Source organism: Arachis stenosperma, chromosome 6 (assembly GCF_014773155.1).
Source record: "Arachis stenosperma cultivar V10309 chromosome 6, arast.V10309.gnm1.PFL2, whole genome shotgun sequence".
Classification (NCBI taxonomy): domain Eukaryota; kingdom Viridiplantae; phylum Streptophyta; class Magnoliopsida; order Fabales; family Fabaceae; genus Arachis; species Arachis stenosperma.
Window position 1 is genome coordinate 19,665,917 of NC_080382.1, and position 21,599 is coordinate 19,687,515.

The following is a 21,599-nucleotide window of genomic DNA, read 5'->3' on the forward strand; positions in this document are numbered from 1 at the left end:
TTATACAAGTCGAACTTTTTTCTAGGTCATCTAAGAAGATTGAAGAAGAAGAAGATTAATAAAATTGAGAGAGATAACGAGAGGAAGAACGGCCATAACTATGTCATAGAGGAAGGATATGACGCTAGTGCCGCCAAGGAAGAAAAAGATGGCAGCAATAGAGAGCCTGTAGTAAAGATATGGAAAATGGAGAAAGGTGGCAGAAGGGGTAGAAAAAAAATAGAGTAAGATTTTACATAATCAATAATGTCATGTAATTATGAAGTTAGTCAAGTATACATTTTTCGTTAATGAAGACCTAATCAATTAACGTTTGGATTTTTTTTGTCAAATTTTTAAATCTTTTAGAAACTAATTTATTTTTCACATATTTTAGAGTTTTTTTTTGTCATCGTTTAAATAATTCAAATACCAAATTAGTAATTATTTTTAATAATAATTATTTTAAATTTAGTTAAAATAATAAATATATTATACTAAAACTAAAAAAAAAGTCATAAATTTAACTTTTGGAGTTAACAAATTATTTCTTTTATAAATTATATTTAATACAAAATAATTTCAAAAAAATTGTATACCAACTCTGTTTTATATTCTTATTATACAATATAGAACAAGTGAAAAACTATGTTATATATAGTATGTATATAAAAAAATCATCAAATTAGTTATCAATATATAATATATGTTAAAATATAAAATACACATTAAAAATGAGTTAAACAAGACATACACAAACAATTTATTTAGTGATTGACATTTGATATATATATATAGCATTTTTTTATAAGAATTTAATTTTAATATTTTGACAGTATAAAATATTTTACATAATTATTTAATCATATCTGTTTTTGTGAATAACCATTCACTTAATAAATGTTAAAGGTTGTGATTTGTGTAATTAGATGCACTATTTTATAGCATCAAAATTAAATTCTTTTTAAATTAAAATAGATATAAATTGAATATGTTAAGAGTCACTTTACAAAAAAAAAATTTGTATACCAACATTTTTTCAACTAAATTATCAAAATCGTTTTTAAAAGGTCACTTGTTCGATAAATTAGTCTGTAAAAGATTTTTTTTAATCTAATTCGTCCTTTAAAAATCTTAAATTAGTTATATTAGTTATTTTGTCACTTCCAATATTAACGGCATCAAAATTTATTGATGTGGCACATTAAGTAATACACACTAAAAATATAATATATATATATGATAAGATCATGCTATTAGATCAAATCAATCTTGGACTTTGAGGCATTGAAATTCCTAAATTTAGGATTAATTTGGCCTAATTTCATAAACTTATCATGTTAGTAGCAAATTAGGATGGTTAGCTGCCAATGAGATATAGTTCAAATGGCATAATCTCTTCATACTCACTTGCAGGTTGTGGATTTGAGTCTCTCTATCTTTTGGTAAAAAAATTAGGATGGTTAGCTAACATGTCATATTAACAAACTATAACGCGCCATGAGCAATAAAAATGTGACATGGCTAAGGTGATTAACTTAAAATTTTTAAAGGATGAATTTGATTAAAAAAATATTTCAAAAACCAATTTAGAGAATAAGTAATTTTTCAAAACAAATTTGACCATTTATTTTCTTCTATTTCCATTATATATAATAGATTATCCAATCAATCAAATAGAAAATATTTATAGAAAAAATTACTCTAAAAAACAAGTAAAAAAATTTAATTATTAAAAGTGACCTAATTTTATCAAAATTATTAAGAATGATTACTTAATAAAATATTTAGAAAGAATGACAAATTTGTTTTATTAAAAAAGTAAATAACTATTTCTAACCATAAAAAATGTAACAAAACTAATAACATAAAGAAAAAACGAAATAAATATCGTACCCATAAAAAATGAGTTTTATTTGACAAAAATACACAATCATTAAATTTAGAACCAATTCTGTTAAAATTTTTTAAAATTACAAAATTATCGTTTTTATCATCTTCAACCTATTCCTTCGTCCATTCTAATTTTTAACCCTTTAACTTCTCCCATCACCATTATTCAACCTTCATGTCACAGTACAATAGCCCCTACAAAAAAAATGTGACACACTCCAAAACAAACCACCACTATCATGCATGCTACCCACATCTTAGTTTCAATGTTCGATTTCCAATTATATCCATTGTAACTGTATCGTTTATCTCATTCTAAAAATAATACACCAATCAAGTTTATCACTTTTTATTTTGCTTTGCAATTCTACATTGTTAGAGAATTATTAGAATCAATTTAGATCAATTAGTATCGTTTATATTTATATAGCATATATATATATTAATGGTAAGATTCTATACTTTTATTACTTTGATTCATTTAGTATCTATAAATACTCCTTGTATATTGTACTTTTGATCAGACTGAATATACACAAAACACTTTCTTTAATTTGGTCTCTTGTTTCTAACATGGTATCAAGAGCAGAAGTTTTTTTTTCAATGAACATTTGTTCATAGCCCTTTGTTTTTCCTCTTCCGGCAGTGTTCTTTGGCCTCAATTTTCGATCCTTTCTCGACGCTTTGGTTCGTCGCCGGTGACCACCGCACGCGCCGTCTGAAGGTCGCCGTCTGTTTTGTTTCATTTTCTTTTTTCCAGACGCTTCCAGGACCGTCCGATCTCCACATCCACACCCAGGATTGACCCACGTGTCGCGAAGCCACGCCCCCAGCATCAGCGCCCACCCAGCATCGTTCGATCTTCAGCAACGATCCACCGGTCCAACGAGCGCCACGTGTCGCGGAATCAGCGTCTCTAGCAACCCGCGCTCGTACCCGACTCGACCCAGACAATTTCGCGACCCGCGTCTCGCCCTCGCTGACTCAGTGCTGACGAGACTTCTCTTCTCCACTCAGACGTCGCCACGTGTCACCTTCCTGCTGACGTGTCAGACAGTGGGACCCTCCCTAAGGTTTTTTGGTGAGCTCTTTCCGATTCTGCACTCCGATTTCTTATTTTCTGCTCCGAAATTGCCGTTTTCTCTCCTCTCTTTGATCTTTGTGACTACTATCATAGAAAAGCCAGATGTTTTTGCTGCCACCGACAGAAAGGGTAAATTCTGTTGAAACTGTAACCGTTCTGGGCACCTCTTCTCCGACTGTCCCTCTGTTGATTGTCGCACATGCCACTAGAAAGGTCATATTAGCTACCATTGTTCACAGCTGTTCTGCCGTTACTGCAAGCTCTTGGGACATTTCATTACTGCCTGCCCTACTCGCCCACCACGTCCCGATCCACTCAACCCGTCTCCTGTCTCTCTATCTGATACTGCATCTCTTCTTCAGCGTCTTCTCTCCATTTCTGGTAATATTCCTGCTGCTTTTTCGACCCCTCCTGGTAATTCTAAATGGTACTTTGACTTGGGTTACTTTAATCACATGTCTCCGTTGTGTAATATTTTCTCGTCCCTGTCTACCACTACAAATGGACCTTCTGTCAATACTGCAAATGGCTCCCTCTTGCATGCAACACACAAGGGATCCTCAGACGAGAAAAATTATCGGGATTGGACGTAAGGTCGAAAGGTTGTTTGAACTCGAGAATCTTCATATTCCTCTTGTACCAAATCTCTGTGCTGCTTCTTCTCCCTCTACCCTTCACTTATGGCATCAACGTCTTGCCCACACCTCCTTAGGAAAACTGCGTCCTCTTGTGTCTCAAGGTGTTTTAGAACAGGGTACTTTGTCTGAATTTTCTTGTCCTGGTACGTCTCCACAAAATGGTAGAGCTGAACGCAAACACCGTCACATTCTTGACTCTGTCTATGCAATGCTTCTTTCTTCTTCGTGTCCTGAGCGTACTTGGGGTGAAGTTGTTCTTACTGCTGTTCATGTTATCAATAGAATCCCTTCTTCTGTTCTTGATTCTATCTCGAGTGACCCTCCACAGCCTCCTGTTCTTCCGCCTTCTCCATCTTCCGATGATTCCAGATCGGACGATGATCCTGCTCCTACCGTCATACCTTCTCCTCCCGCTCGTTCTTCTAGGAGAAGCCTCCACAAATCCAAATTGGCAACAAGCAATGCAGGAAGAAATACAGGCACTTAAAAAAGCATACACTTGGGATTTGGTTGATCCTCTTTCTGATCTGGAAGTTGTGGGCAGTAGATGAGTATACAAGATCAAGACTCACTCTGATGGCTCTATTGACCGTTATAAGGCCCGCTTGATTGCTCAAGGTTGTACGCAAGAATATGGTATTGATTATGAAGAGACTTTTGCTCCTGTCGTTCGTCTTACGTCTGTTAGAGCTCTTCTTGCCATTGCCGCAGTTAAAAAATGGTCTCTCAGTCAAATGGATGTGAAGAATGCATTTCTTAATGGGGATTTGAAAAAGAAAGTCTATATGAAATCACCTCCGGGATATCCTTGTCCTTCTAGTAAGGTTTGTCTCCTTCGCAAGGCACTTTATGGACTTAAGCAAGCTCCTCGTGAATGGTTTGACAAGTTCAGCACTACCATATGCAATCTTGGTTTTACTTCTAGCCCTCATGAGAATGCCCTCTTCATTCGTAAAAGCGAACGTGGAGTTGCTCTTCTACTTTTGTATGTTGATGACATGATGATTATTGGAGATGATGTTGATGGTATCTCTGATCTCAAGGCCTCACTTCACCGTACCTTTGAGATGAAAGATCTTGGTTCTCTCAGCTATTTTCTTGGTCTCGAGGTCATCTCCACCGATGATGACATCTATCTCTCTCAGGCTAAGTATGCTTCAGATCTTCTTACTCGCGTTGGGATTACAGATAGTCACACTGAGTTTACTCCTCTTGAGCCTAATGTTCGATTTACCCCTATGGATGGCACCGTTTTGGATAATCCGACTCTCTATCGACAGTTAGTTGGAGGTCTCGTCTACTTGACTGTCACCCGACCAGACATCGCCTATCCGATTCATGTACTTAGTCAGTTCTTGTCAGCTCCTCGTACTACTCACTATGCGGTAGTTCTTTGCATTCTTCGCTACATCAAAGGCACTCTATTTCATGGCCTTTATTTTTCTGCCCATTCTTCTTTGTCTCTTCAGGCTTACTCTGATGCTGATTGGGCTGGTGATCCCATTGATCGTCATTCTACTACTGGTTACTGTTTGTTTCTTGGCGACACTCTCATTTCTTGGCGTGCTAAGAAGCAAACATTAACTGCTCGCTCAAGCACAGAAGCTAAATACCGTGCCCTCGCCGACACCACTGTTGAGGTTATCTCGGTTCGTTGGCTTTTCAAAGATCTGGATGCTCCTCAATCGTCTCCTACTGATGTTTTTTGTGATAACTGCAGTGCTATACAGATTGCACATAATAATGTGTTTCATGAACGCACCAAACACATTGAAATTGATTGTCACTTTGTTCGGCAACGTATCCTTATTGATGCTGTTCGTCTCATTGTTGTTGGAACATTGGATCAGACTGCTGATATTTTCACGAAAGCTCATCACCCGACTCATTTCTGGACTTTGTTATCCAAACTCAAGCTGGTATCATTGGCTCCCACTTGAGTTTGAAGAGGGATGTTAGAGAATCATTAGAATCAATTTAGATCAATTAGTATCATTTATATTTATATAGCATATCTGTATATTAATTGTAGGATTCTATGCTTTTATTACTTTGATTTATTTAGCACCTATAAATACCCCTTGTATATTGTACTTTTGATCAGACTGAATATACACAATACACTTTCTTTAGTTTGGTCTCTTGTTTCTAACATACATGATCCCACTTCATATACTACTTACTACTGTATTGATGTGCTAGCCCATTTTTAGTATTTTTTGTTGAGTTCTAAAGATGAGAACAAACACATCAAATCCTTTGTTTCATGATTTTAGCAAACTGAATGATGCAGTTCACTAATTGGAGAATGTTGGTCTTTTTTATTAATAAGAGGAGTGGCAAGGCACATAGGTGATAGAGATGGGATGACGAGTTTTGGTTCTACGGCAAGAAGGTGCCCCTAGAGCGTAACCAAAGCAGCGACCATGGAGGGTTGTGGGTGATTATTTTTTGGACCTCTTAGGTCCTGACAAAAAAGAAAAGACGCCCTTCAAACCAAAGAAAAATGGAGGAAGCAGATCTGACTCCAAAGGATAAAACTCACCATATATGAACTGTGGCGGCAAAAGGTTGTAGCGACGGTGAAAGGTTGTGGCAGTGGTAGGTAAAGAGTGAATGCAGAAGAGTAAATATTAACCGAGTTAAGTCTAAATTTGATGTTTGGATATTTTTATCGAGCAAAATTTATTTTTTATGGTTATAATGTTAGTTTTGATTTTTTGTAGTTCGTTTTGTTAGTATCTAGATCTTTAATTGTTACAAATAATTATTTACTCTTATTAAAAAGATAAATATGCTCTTAAATTAATTTTTCGAGTTAATAATAAAAAATGTTTCTGAAAGATTATTCGATCTCCATTTTATTCCTCGAAACATAAAATTAATCAAATTAGTTTCCTTAGTAGAGTTCGTCATTCCGTCATCTCAGTTGATGATGTGGCTAACGTTTGTTGACGTAAAAAGTTAGTTGATAGCTTAACGCACTCTAAAACGACGTAATTTTGTTCTTTTTGCCTCCAAGAGTTGAAACGATGTCGTTTGATGTCTAGGATGGAATATTCGGCCGCGTTTCTACCCATCACCACCTCTCATAACAGCCATCATTTATTTCACTCCAAAATCTCTTTCTTTTTTCTTTCTTTTTCGGCGTAAAATGCTTGTGTCTGAGGTGGTGCATTGCGGTGGCGCTGCGAGATCTTGCAACTTTCAAAATCCTTAATTTGGAATGCTTCTGGCAACTTTTTGTGAGATGGGTATAAGTCAGGTAAACGAAAGTGGTGGCGGTGGCGTAGGTTCTAATAATGGTGGCAGGGGTAGTTATTGTGACATGAGCTACTATAGCCATATTTTCTCTTTGGATTTCATTTTTTTCTTTAGGTGCTTTATTTTTTTCGGATGGATTGCGACTCTTTATGAGTGGCTCGCTTTCTCACCCGCTGTTCATGCAGATCTTTTCGTCGTGGGTTGTCAAGAGGACAACGAGGGTTCTTGGTCAATTGGGGATTTTTATGTTGAATCACCTTTCACTCTTAAATCCATAGAATTTGTGAATTTTTTTTAAAAAGATTATGTTTAGTTTGGTAAAGCTTTTACTTTTAAAAGTAGCTTATAAAAGCTCATTTTTAAAAAATGACTTTTTAAAAATTGTAGCATTTATATTTGGTAAATCAAATTAAAAATAGCTTTAAATAAACACAAGCAACAACAATTGCGTTTGGTAAAATAACTTTTAAAATTTAAAAATATTATAATAGACATAAATACAAGCATTAAATTTGAAAATTAGTTAACATATGAGGTTATATTAGATTTTAAATTTTAAAAAGTACAATCCAACTTTGAAAAGCTCTATCTTAGGTGCTTTCAAAAGTATACCGATCGTTTAAAAGCTGCAATTATAAGCACATGATCTTTTTGATTACCAAACACCTCTCCAAAAAGCTTTACTAAATCAAGTCTTAATCTTTTTTGTTTTTATTTGTGGAATTTATTGTGATATTTCTCACATGCAAACCTATGTTAGTCTAATTTAAAGTTGGTAGTTTTACTTTTGTTCTGTTGTGATTTTCAGTTGCATTATCTTCATGAGAGAAATTAATTTGAATTTTGAATTGGGGAGATTTATTTTAGTGTGGATTATTTTTTGTTCCATAGAAGTAGATGAATGATGGTGTTTGATTGTGTGCAGGTGAACGTAAGGAATGATGAGAGTGCTACTTGGTGGTAATGTTAGCTAACGTTAGCCACATCATCAACTGAAATGACGGAAGGACGAACTCCACCAACACGATTATCTTTCGAGAACTAATTTGATTAATTTTATTTTATGAGAACCAAAATGGAGATCGAATAATCTTTCAGAGACGATTTTGACTATTAACTCTTAATTTTTTATTTATTTATCTCTTAAAGACATATTTTTTTAATTGAATCTTTCTTCTTCTTCTTTATTTCTAATTATATTTTTATCCATAAAATTAATTTTAGAATCTTACTTTATTTTTTATTTAAATTTTGTTGTAAATAACTTTATGATTTTATTTTATACTTTCACTTTAATTTGTAATATCAAATCCAATATAATAATAACACAATAAGATCTAAAAGAGTAAAAAAGAAAATATATATTTTTATAAAAACGTATTGAAAAACAACATTCAATCATCCCATTTTTTACAATTTCAATTAATAAATATTTATTTATTTTTTTAATTAAGAATTCATTAATCAATAATTAATCCAAATTTAAAAAATAAGGATTCATAATCGCACCTCCATCATTCCATATTTACTGTCTGTAAATTCAGTAAAACCAGTGAGCCCTCCCCCCCCCCCTCAACGTGAACCTAAGCACCCTTCTCCCTCGGACGCGAACCTTGAGTCCCTCCTCCCCCTGGGACGAGAACCATGACAAAATTTCGATCGCCTTGCATATCCGACCGTATATGCCACCTGAACCTGCCCCTAAACACCCGTCGTGACGCAATCGGAAGTAGCCACTGACGCCATCCGTACCATCTCCAACGCCGTCAGTAGTATACAACGTGAGGCTACTCTCAACCCGGTTTATCAAGACCGCACTCACCTTCCCGTACTAAGTCTCGTCTTTAATGGAGGCCACATCCCAAACTGCGAACAAAAATTCCGCATACAATTGGAGACACATCCATTTTAAAAGACACCACCATTAAGAGTTACATCCATAAAGATAGTCGAAATAGTAAACAAAGGACACACCCATTAAAAGACACCTCTATTAAAAGACACATCCAACAGGCACATCCAATGCATGGAGGCAGAGCACGGGAGGCGCCATCGTGTTATCCAGCAAAGAAGGGGATGCAAATTCAATGGAGCTATGACGGAGATCTACAACGGTAGTGGCGCAATGGAATGACCTTCTGAGTCCTGCGATTGCTCGTAGATGGAACGGCGGGACAGCGCTAACTAGGGTTAACGCTGGCGACGGTGAGCTGTAGCAGTAGTGGCGCAATGGGGTGTCCTTCCGAGACCTATGGTTGCTCGCGGATGGAAGTGGGTGGCGCGACTTGTGTCAATATCGGGGAAAAAATGCGATTGAAGAAAAAAGGTGGGATGCATTGCCGTTGGGGTTTGTGGGATGAACCTCAAGTGCAACGGTGAAAGTTAGGGTTAATTAGGTGTACTATAAGTAATTGGGATTAATTTGAATTACTATGGTTAATTGAGAATGTTGTTTTTCTGATGAAATAGGCTCTGGGGTCCAATTCAACAGTTGACAGAAATTGACTGGATCCCTCTTAGTCTTAGTTACTTAGCAAAGTTCTATTTCCGGCCCGAGTTAGCAAATCAGAGTTAGGATACTTCCTCACTTTCTTTACTAGCTTACTTGCAACCCAGTTTCGGTTTGCAGCCCTATTCTTATCCTCTTTAGGACAAGTATGATCATCCATGAAAGTCTTCACTTGCCAGCAGCTGTCCTCATACTCCCTTAAGGCATAAATCACCCATTTGCATCTTTGACTTTACATATTGCCCTTACCTTTTTTCTATCATTTTTCTTAAACTTGGTACGCCTTCCCTCTTGGATAGTGTACTCCCTCACAACCTCTTTGAAGTCCCATTTGGTATTAATTTTCATTCCGACTTCTAAGTGCAATTCACCAAATCTTGCATCCTCCCTAAACACTGAAAAAACTTCATTAGAATCATCGTCTTCATCCAGCTCATCTTCAGAGTTTGGTGGGATTTTCATCTCCAACGAATGCCATGAATTTGCACCATTAGAATCAGCTCCCAGATCATAAGCATCATAGTCTTCAACCCTTACATCCTCCATAAACCCAAGATCAACTTCTTGATCTGAAACATCCTCTACAAATGCATCATCATCAACTATTATCTTCTCCTTACCCTTACCAGATACACCTATAAGACCATTCTTCAATTTCACATCCTTCCTTCTTGAGGAAGAAACATTAACCAAATCAATCGAATCAGAAGAGCTGTCATTCCCTACTAGCTTATAACCTTCATCTTTAGCACTCTCATAGCTATCAGAGGAGTCTTTATTAGAAGATCGAACAATTTCAGGAACTTTTACTGACTTACCTTTTGCAACAGATCTTCTGCAGTGTCTCACGGTAGTAGACCTCAGATAAATTTTTCTGGAGAGATTGGTTTTGGATTGTGTTGATTTATGTGTGAGTTTCGGGATTGTCTCAAGCTTAGACTTAGGTTTGGCTTTGGTGGGTTCTTAATTCTTAGGAATAGAATATATGCTCTTGGACTTAAGGTTGGGCTCCACAATTGGTTTCGCATCAGCATAGGGCTTAGGATCAGCAACTAGAGGGGACAAGTTATGATAAGCATGGGTAGAAGTGTTTGGAATGACCCTGGCTTCCTTACCAACATCTCCTACTTGATCATCAACATATACCTGATAAATCCCGTTTTGACGGTTTATCTTGTATTGATTTTAAGAGATTTTATGACCTTTTACCCACATTTATCCATTGAAATAGCATGGTTTTATAACTTCTCCTTTAATTGTGCTTAAGAGTAAAAACATGCTTTTTAGGTCTTAAAATAAATAAATTCAATTCACCTTGATTCCATTAGATACCTTGATATGTTTGTTAAGTGACTTAAGGTTTAGGAGGCAAAGATTGGACCAAGGGAATGAAGGAAAAGCATGTAGAAATGGAGAACTCATGGAGAAATAAAGGAAACGCAAAAGCTGTCAAGCCGACCTCTTCGCACTTAATCGACCATAACTTGAGCTACAGAGGTCCAAATGATGCGGTTCCAGTTGGGTTAGAAAGCTAACATCCGGGGCTTCGAAACGATATAAGATTTGCCATAGTTGCTATACGTATAAGGATGCGTATGCGCACTATACGCGCACGCGCCGTTGGTGCACGTGATCACTTCATGCAAACTCGTGGCTAGCGAATTTACAAGCCTTGTGGGCCCAATCCAACTCATTTCTAATGCTATTTAAGCCAAGGATTGAAGGGGGAATGAGAGACTTTCATACTTTAGATACTTTTAATCATTAGTCATAGTTTAGTAGTTAGAGTTAGTTTTTAGAGAGAGAAGCTCTCACTTCTCTCTAGGATTAGGATTAGGATTAGTTCTTAGATCTAGGTTTTAATCTTTGCTTTCTTCTACTTCTACCTTTCAATTCCTTGTTGTTACATTCTTCTTCCTCTATTCTTTTCTTGTAATTTTCTTTATGTTGTTCTTGTATTTTGTTGTAGATCTACTATTGTTTCTTCTACTTTCTTCCAATTCCATTTGAGGTAATTCATAATAATTGTTTCTTCTTTGCTTTTCTATTGTTGATCTCTTGCTATTGTAGTTAGATCTCTCTTTAATTCTTGCAATTAATAATGCTTTCCTTTTATGCCTTCCAAGTGTTTGATGAAATGCTTGGTTGGATTTTAGAGTAGGATTTTATACTCTTGGCTTGGAAAGGTAACTTAGGACCTCTTGAGTTGCTAATGTCCAAGTGATTGATGATTGGGAGCCATTGACTCTAGTTCTCACTAATTGAATTAGTGGAGAGTTAGGACTTATGGACTAGGATTGATATAGCTCATTTGACTTTCCTTTACTACTAGTTAGAGGATGATTTAATGAGATTAATCCTTGCCAATTCTCATATTGTGGTTAGTGATTAGGATAGAGATCCTTGACCACCAACCCTTGCCAAGACCTTTTTAGCCATTAGTTTACTTTCTTGCCATTTATCTTTCATGTTTCTTATCAAAACCCCAAAAAAATAACTCATAACCAATAGCAAGACACTTTATTGTAATTCCTAGGGAGAACGACCCGAGGTTTGAATACTTCGGTTTATAAAATTAGGGGTTTGTTACTTGTGACAAATAATCTTTTGTATGAAAGGATTTTTGATTGGTTTAGAAACTATACTTGCAACGAGACTTCAATAGTGAAATTCTATACTGTCAAAAAAACCAATCATCAAAATGGCGCCGTTGCCGGGGAATCGCAATGGTGTTGTGTTATTGGTTATTGTATATGTGTGAATATTGTGAATAGCTTGATTTTTGGATTACTTGTTAGTTTTTGCTAGTCTTAGTATTTTGTTTCATTATTTCTTATTAATTTTTGTTTCTTATTTTCTCTTGCTACCATGAATTCTCACTTTGGCTATGAGTGTAATTACAACTATGTTGTAGGTGATGAGAACTATAATGAGAATGTGTATCAAGAATGGGATAACCAAAGGTGGGAGGAACCATATGCTTATGATCAATCCTCATGGCAACAACCCCCACCAATGCACTATGAAGAAGAGCCATTCCATGATGCATACCAATCCAATGGCTATGGTGAATCTCCTTGTGACTTTCAAGAACCACCACCATATGCCTATGAGTCATATCCTCAACATGAGCCTCAACCACACTCACAAGCCTATTTTCAACAAACACCTCCATATGACCATGATCCTTACCCACCATACCAACCTCCTTTTAAACCATATGAGCCATACATGGAACCACAATTCCAAGATTACTACTCCCAAGAACCACCTCAATACACACCACCACCTTACCAAGAAGAACCACCTTCCTATAATGAACCCTTTCTCCAAGACAATGAACCCTCTTATCCACTCCAATCTTCAATGGATGAAATTCTTAGCCTTATACTTCAAGGGCAAGGAGAAATGCAAAGGGAGACACCAGAATCTATGGCTACCTTGACCAAGGTAGTAAGCACTTTAGCCTCCCAATACTTGAGAACTCAAAGCACTCCCATGGTCACATGTGGAGAATCAATTAAAGAGCATAGCATGAAGGAGAGATTAGAAACTTCGGTGGAAAATGAGGAATACCACTTTGTATTAAAACAATTGGAGAAGCCTATGACTATTGAAGAAAAGGAAGAAGTGGTTGAAGACTTAGGAGATGCAGAACCTCCATGGGAACCTAGAGTTGAACAAAACCCCTCCAAGAAGATTGAAGTTGATGTTGAGGAGGAATGTGCACAACCTCCAAGGCATATTCCATATGAAGACTTGGAAGGAATGGAGAAAGAGTTGAGTTCCCGTGGTGATGAAGATCATGCATCCAATCTTCTTGGTGGTGAATCCTTTGAATTTGAAGAACCTTCTCCCAATGAATTTGAAAGTGATGTGGAGGTAGATTTCTCTCAACCTCCCAATTATGACTTGAGTGATGGAGAGGAGTTAGATGAAGTTGATGAACAAAGGATTGAGAATGAAGAAGTTTATGAAGAGGTGGTGATTGACAAGGAAGCAAACAAGAGAGTAGAGCTTGCAAGCACATTGGAGATACCTTTCCCCAAGCCACCACCATCCATTCTCTCATTCAAGTGGGTAAATTCCTTATGCTCAAGCTTTATTATTCCCCTTGAATATGGTTTGCTTAAGACGAATGGTCAACTAAGACATATTTGTGGCTTTAAGAGTAAAAAGGAGATGGTTAGTGGTTTGAAATATCATTCTAGGTTCATTATGGTTGCATGCTCAAAGTTTAATTGTAAAGGTTGGTGTATAACTAGAATACATGGGCCTAGAAGGATGTTTGGTCACTTTGTTGAGAATTCACCTTGCTCACCACCCACATGATTAATGATAATCAACTTGGAGATGGGTGTGAAGATAAAATATGGGATCCGGGAACACATGAGGATCAACATTGGGAGCCTATGGTTTGTGAAGAACTCCATCAAAGCTTGGAGATATTAATCTTGAATAATGAAGCTTATTGGAAGTCCAAGTATTGGTGGAAGTTCCAAGATGAATACAAGCACAAGCCACCTTGAGAGGAGCTCCCCATAAGTCCAACTTAAGGACAATAAACAAAAGTGCTAGGTGGGAGACAACCCACCATGGTAAAATCCTTTCATTTTCTCTTTTGTACATATTGGTAGAACTAGTTTAATTTCATGTTTAGATTAGTTGGTTGAGTTTAATTAGTATTTTATCATGTTAAATAAGGTTTTAGGGTGTTTTGATAGATGCTTGGAGGTTTAGAATGCTTAGATTGGTGCAAAAACATAGCAAAAATTTTTTCGAAAAATAGAGCACCATCCACGCGTACGCGTACGCGCACATCATGCATTTTGGACCATCCACGCACGCGCGCCATGCGTGCGTATGCGTGGATTGAGAAGTTCCACATTCCATACATTTTCCAGAGAGTTATGCCTACGCCACGCCAACGTTGTGCCTTTGGCACAACCCCACTTGCGTGCATGCGCACATGACGCGTACGCGCCACTCTCGAAATAAACCATCCACGCGCGCGCCATGCGTAGGTACGCGCGGATGCCCTTCCTTCACCACATTTCTTTTCTTCTCCTCTTTCCATTTCTTTCCTTCTCCTTTCTTCTTCCCTCCTCCTACCCCTCATCCAACACTTCCAAACACCATTGATAACCATTTATTTTAGTTAGTTAATTAGTTAGTTAGTTAGTTTGTTAGTTAGTTTTAGTTTAGTTTTCATTTTATTTTCTATCTTTTCATTATAAGTGTTGGATTATTGACTTTGTTTACTATGCATTGCATCCCCCTTATTGCCTAATTGCTAATTTAGCATTAATGTTTTTAGATAATCTTTGTTGGATCCTATGATTGAGGTTATATTTTGCTACTTGGTCTTGAGTTTTTCATGCTTATCTTTTGAAAAATACCAAGTGATGAGAATTGCCTTCGAGCTTGTAATTCTTTTGAATTGCATGATTTGGCCACCATGTGATTTGAGCCTTATTTTGTGATTAGGCAACCTCTTGATGATGGATGATGATGTGCATTTACCTTAATGCATGGTATTTCATGATCATATGCATCCATATGTGTTTGACTTGAATGCTTTCATACTTCTTTAATGCTTGTTTTACCTTACAAGTTCACTCAAAGCATCTCAAGCATACTAGAATGAGTAAAGTGCATGCTTCTTTGGTGACATAGATTTTTATGCTAATGTGTGTTCTAAACCGCGCAATTTAGAATTCACACACCTAATATTTCTTAATGTCACACTAATTCACTCACTCAATTCTAGTGATTTACCTCATTCCAACAATGTATGCTTCCTTGCTTTTATATCTTCTCATCTTATGGTGTTATATTTTTGTTTTTCATGATGAATGCACCACGAGCAATAACGGAAGCAAGACTAAGAACACGTAGCAATCCGGAGAGTCGCCGTACCCCCTTGCTCATCTTTGGGTGCACCGAGGACAGTGCAAACTTTTATGTGTGGGGAGGTCGTCTGACCGATCGGCGATTTTGGGTGACAAGTCTCTAAATTCAACACTTTTGCATTTCATATTTTTTTAGGTCTCTTAGGATTTTTGTTTCATTTTCTTATTTTTGCATACATATACACAATAAGCTTAGTCAAAATAATGAAAATTTTCAAGATTTATATCTATAGGGCACCAATTGATTTGAGTGAAAACTTTTCATAGAACTTGCTTGAATTATATATATCTTGTGGATCGTGTTTTTGAGCTAAGAACACAAGCAAGTGAGATTTGAGCCTAATGGTGTGGTTACATGTTATAACCACTTATTTTCCTTCTTGTGCGCATTATTCTCTTCTTATGATTGTAATATTTGATTTGTTTGATTCTTTATGTCCATTATTTTGTGTATTCATGCATTTATATGATTGAGGCTATCATTTCATTAGCTCACTTATCCAAATAGCCAACCTTTTATATTCCTTTGTTAGCCAATTTGAGCCTACACTTAACCCACTTGTTCTTATATTAGCACATTACAAGCCTTAAAGCAGAAAACAATAAAAGTCCTTATTTGGATCTATGATTGGCTTAGGCTAGTGTGTGTGAGTACCATTCAAGTGTGGGAAATCTTGGGACATTGGGTGAATAAAAGGGTAGTTTTGCATTTTTGTTGTAAATATTGGGTACATGCTCATGTATTGATTAAATGTATAGACCTTATACATTGACGTTCTTGTATATGAAAGAAACAAAGAAAAAAAATAAAGAAAAGAAAAGGAGAAAAATAATATAGAAAAGAAAAGAAAAAAAAAGAAGAAAAAAAATAGAAAAAGAAAGAAATAAAAAGGGGACAAAATGCCCCAAAGTAAAGTTCAAATAAAATCAATGCATATGTGTTGTGAAATGAAAAGGAAATACATGAGTATGTGAAAAAGTGAAAAATGGGTAGTTAGGTTAGAACTTAATTGTATAGGATGTCATAGGTTAGGTGGAAAGTCTAAGCTTATCAAAGATTCAAATCTCAAGCTCACTTAACCAAATATACATCCTACCTTGACCTTGGCCCCATTACAACCTAAAGAAAAGACCTCATGATAATTGTATGCATGCATGAAGTAATTGTTGATTGTTAGAAGAAAAACAAATCTTAGAAAGCATGATTAGGAGAGAATTGAGTGAATCAACCCTAAACACTTGAGCGAATAGAGTGCAAACACATCTGGTGAGGGCTTGATGCTCAATTACATGTTTCCACCTATGATCATTTTTTCATGCAAATTTGTAAAAATATTTAATAACTCAATTCAATTTTGGATTAGACTTGCTAGTCCTTAGCCCTTGTGCATATATGCTTCTTGGGAATTGATTTATTTTGACCAAGCAATTGCATTCATTTAGATAGTTGCATATAGGTAGATTGCATTTAGTTAGTTTCCATTGAATAAATGCCATACCCTTACTTCATTCTTGGTTTAAGCATGAGGACATGCTTGGTTTAAGTGTGGGGAGGTTGATAAACCCAGTTTTGATGGTTTATCTTGTATTGATTTTAAGAGATTTTATGACCTTTTACCCACATTTATCCATTGAAATAGCATGGTTTTATAACTTCTCCTTTAATTGTGCTTAAGAGTGAAAACATACTTTTTAGGTCTTAAAATAAATAAATTCAATTCACCTTGATTCCATTAGATACCTTGATATGTTTGTTAAGTGACTTAAGGTTTAGGAGGCAAAGATTGGACCAAGGAAATGAAGGAAAAGCATGTAGAAATGGAGAACTCATGGAGAAATAAAGGAAACGCAAAAGCTGTCAAGCCGACCTCTTCGCACTTAATCGACCATAACTTGAGCTACAGAGATCCAAATGATGCGGTTCCAGTTGGGTTAGAAAGCTAACATCTGGGGCTTCGAAACGATATAATATTTGCCATAGTTGCTATACGTATAAGGACGCGTACGCGCACTGTACGCGCACGCGTCGTTGGTGCACGTGATCACTTCATGCAAACTCGTGGCTAGCGAATTTACAAGCCTTGTGGGCCCAATCCAACTCATTTCTAATGCTATTTAAGCCAAGGATTGAAGGGGGAATGAGAGACTTTCATACTTTAGATACTTTTAATCATTAGTCATAGTTTAGTAGTTAGAGTTAGTTTCTAGAGAGAGAAGCTCTCACTTCTCTCTAGGATTAGGATTATGATTAGTTCTTAGATCTAGGTTTTAATCTTTGCTTTCTTCTACTTCTACCTTTCAATTCCTTGTTGTTACATTCTTCTTCCTCTATTCTTTTCTTGTAATTTCCTTTATGTTGTTCTTGTATTTTGTTGTAGATCTACTATTGTTTCTTCTACTTTCTTCCAATTCCATTTGAGGTAATTCATAATAATTGTTTCTTCTTTGCTTTCCTATTGTTGATCTCTTGCTATTGTAGTTAGATCTTTCTTTAATTCTTGCAATTAATAATGCTTTTCTTTTATGCCTTCCAAGTGTTTGATGAAATGCTTAGTTGGATTTTAGAGTAGGATTTTATACTCTTGGCTTGGAAAGGTAACTTAGGACCTCTTGAGTTGCTAATGTTCAAGTGATTGATGATTGGGAGCCATTGACTCTAGTTCTCACTAATTGAATTAGTGGAGAGTTAGGACTTACGGACTAGGATTGATATAGCTCATTTGACTTTCCTTTACTACTAGTTAGAGGATGATTTAATGAGATTAATCCTTGCCAATTCTCATATTGTGGTTAGTGATTAGGATAGAGATCCTTGACCACCAACCCTTGCCAAGACCTTTTTAGCCATTAGTTTACTTTCTTGCCATTTATCTTTCATGTTTCTTATCAAAACCCCAAAAAAATAACTCATAACCAATAGCAAGACACTTTATTGTAATTCCTAGGGAGAACGACCCGAGGTTTGAATACTTCGGTTTATAAAATTAGGGGTTTGTTACTTGTGACAAACAATCTTTTGTATGAAAGGATTTTTGATTGGTTTAGAAACTATACTTGCAACGAGACTTCAATAGTGAAATTCTATACCGTCAAAAAAACCAATCATCAATACCACAACCTCTTTTCCTTCCAAAATCTCAGGTGTTGACACTTCATGCTCAATGAACACATCAACTAGACAATTATTTTTCTTAACAAAGAAACACATCTCCCTTAACTCTCCATCATTGTTTAACCTCTTGAGTCCAACCTCTAGACTCCTACCTAGAATAAGTCACCAACATTCCTTCATCTTGTCATACTTGCTCTTTATGGTAATTTCTAATATAGAAAATATCTAATGTATCTTCATCAATATCACCTAAACAACTTTTCTTATCAAGAGAATAAACCTTCCTTCCTTCATTTTTTTCAAAGCTACCCCATGATGGAACATAATGTCAATTAGATTTTTCATCTACATCAGAAATAAAAATTATACACATTAACTCAATGACCATGGTCAAAACCCAAAAATCAACAGATTGTGTAACACCCTAATATGCAAATCCTTATGCTCGAGTCATAAGTCAATGATATTATGGTGATACGACTCTCAGGTGGATTTTTAATATATAAATATAGGTAAATTCGAAAGGAATATTAATCGAGAAGCCTGAAAAGAGTAGAAATAAAATCGCGAAGACGTTTCACTCACGTTTCGACAACGAAAAGTTAAACTGTTAGCCCGAATGCGATATGCGGACAAGGCATAAAGGAGATTAAGAGATAGATAACAGATAGATATATATAACATAAGTAATAGCCACTAGTCGCGACCCGCGAAGTTTAGGCCGGCTAGGGTACAGTATGAAAGTAACTGACAACAGTACATCCTAATCTCTCCCAAAGGAAACATAAAAGCCTCTATAGGCAAGTTCCAAAAGAGTTCAACACATAATATAATATCTTCAAAACAAAGGTGGAGAGATTCTAAGCAAAACACAAAGTAGAGAAAATAAAGATCTTCGCCGTCTCTCAGACGAACCACAGCTCACTTCTGAGCACCTGGACCTGTATCTGAAAAACAAGAGATATATACGGAATGAGAACCCCGGGCCCATGGGTTCCCAGTACGGTAAAAGTGCCAAATAAATACAATGCACTGCAATAAAAACTCACTAAGCATCCTAAACTCCTTTTCACCAAATATCCAGCCTAGATTCTCACTAATCCATAAATAGGCATCTGTTGTAAGGGGATACTAAATCTAGTTCATGTTACACATGCTTCCCAATTCGCTGATTCTTCCATGAATCAGACTCAGAATCATAAGCAAAACCATTACCAGTTGTTCTGCCTCAGCAACTTTATATCAATACATCATACCCTCGCCTGGAGCTAGTGAAATCACATCACTGCGTCTACCCAGGGGGCTCAAATGATTTCATTCAAAAATCATCATCATTATGCAATCGCATTATCAATTCATCTCATCAAGAACAGCCCCCAACATCCACCAACACCATCATGAGGGATCTCTCAGTTGTACAAACACAAGCAATACAGACAAGTAATACACAAATAAGGTACAAGTAGAACAAGTAGCATGTAATCAGGTAACATAGCATATATGATATAGAAATCCAAAACAAATAGGCAAACCCAAACAATTCAAACATATGCAAATGATGTATGCATGCCCTATGGCTGATGATATCATCTGTCGGTTATATAGCCAACCCGACACGTCCTGGTAGCTAACCATGGACAGAAACACCCCTTGCGGAGCAAGTAGGTTTGAGCTACAACCCCCTTGCTACTACCCGCTCAGCCCAGAGCCAGTGGAACAACCACTACTGCGGCTACTACCCAGGCGGGTGTTTAACAGCCCAACCTGGAGCGAGTGGATTCACCACTACTACCGCTACTACCCAGGCGTCACAATCTCTGACCTGGAGCAAGTGGGACGAACCACAACCCTTGCTACTGCCCAGGTATCTCAAGCATTAACCCGGAGCAAGCGGGACGAACCACAACCCTTGCTACTGCCCAGGTATCTTAAGCATTGACCCGGAGCAAGCGGGACGAACCACAACCCTTGCTACTGCCCAGGTATCTTAAGCATTTATTCATTCAATCTCAATTCAAATTATCAATCCTCATTGTTATCAAATCTCAAACATTAACCTGGAGCAAGTGGGACGAACCCCAACCCTTACTACTACCCAGGTATCAGAGTTACATTCATTCAAAACTCTATAATTAACTCATTTATCATAAACATCCTTTTCCGTCTCATACCCGGAGCAAGTGGACAACGCCACTGCCTACTACCCGGGGTTACACATCACATTTCAACATTTTCCATTATTATCCATTCAACACATTCATTCATTAATCATATATGCATTTATACTCAGCCATAATCAATAATGGCTTTGCCGTGACCCGGCAATAACTCAGCCATCCGGCTCATGGTTCAATCAAGAACCAGCCATTTATCAATAGATATAGCCCTTCGGCTCATGGCATACACGGTACTCCTACCGTCATCCTCCATATCTCATATAATCATCGTTGATCACCATTGATCATAACTTTTCCCCTGGCTTCACTCGCAAGTTACCACATCCCCTAGTTCCTTTCTCATTACTAAGCATATCATAATGATTTAATACATAAGGGGTGAGATCGGAGGCTTAGAAGTATGAGATTTGGCTCTTAGAACTCAAAAATCAACTTTGGCATGAAAGCAGGGCCACGCGTACGCGTACTCCACGCGCACGCGTGGATGCCCACAAAGCTCATCGACGCGTATGCGTCATACACGCAGACGCGCAGATTGAAACACAGCCAGACGACGCGTAAGCGTCAGCCACGCGTACGCGTGGGTACACTTGCGCCCCAAGCACAAGACTGGCACAATTCTGGCACAACTCTCGGGAAAATGGCTGGGCAATGGGTGCAGCGCATCGACGCGCACGCGCACACCACGCGCACGCGTGGATGGTGCCTTCTCGAAGAACGACGCGTACGCGCCAAGTGCGCCTACGCGTGGAGGCTCATTCTGCTAAAAATTTTCTAAGTTAAAAGCTGCAGAATTCACAGATTCAACCCCCAATCTTCTGACGGACATAACTTCCTCATTTTAAATCGTTTTTCACTCGTTCTTCGAACGGCATGGACATCCCGGATCCAATTTCATTTCTAAACAGATTTGGCACAAAACAAAGATCCGTAGTCCAAGTTATGTCCCGTCAAAGTATGCCCAAAAACCATGTTTTTCATACAAAACCACAAAGTGCCATTTTCAAAACAAGCCATTTTCAACTCTTTTC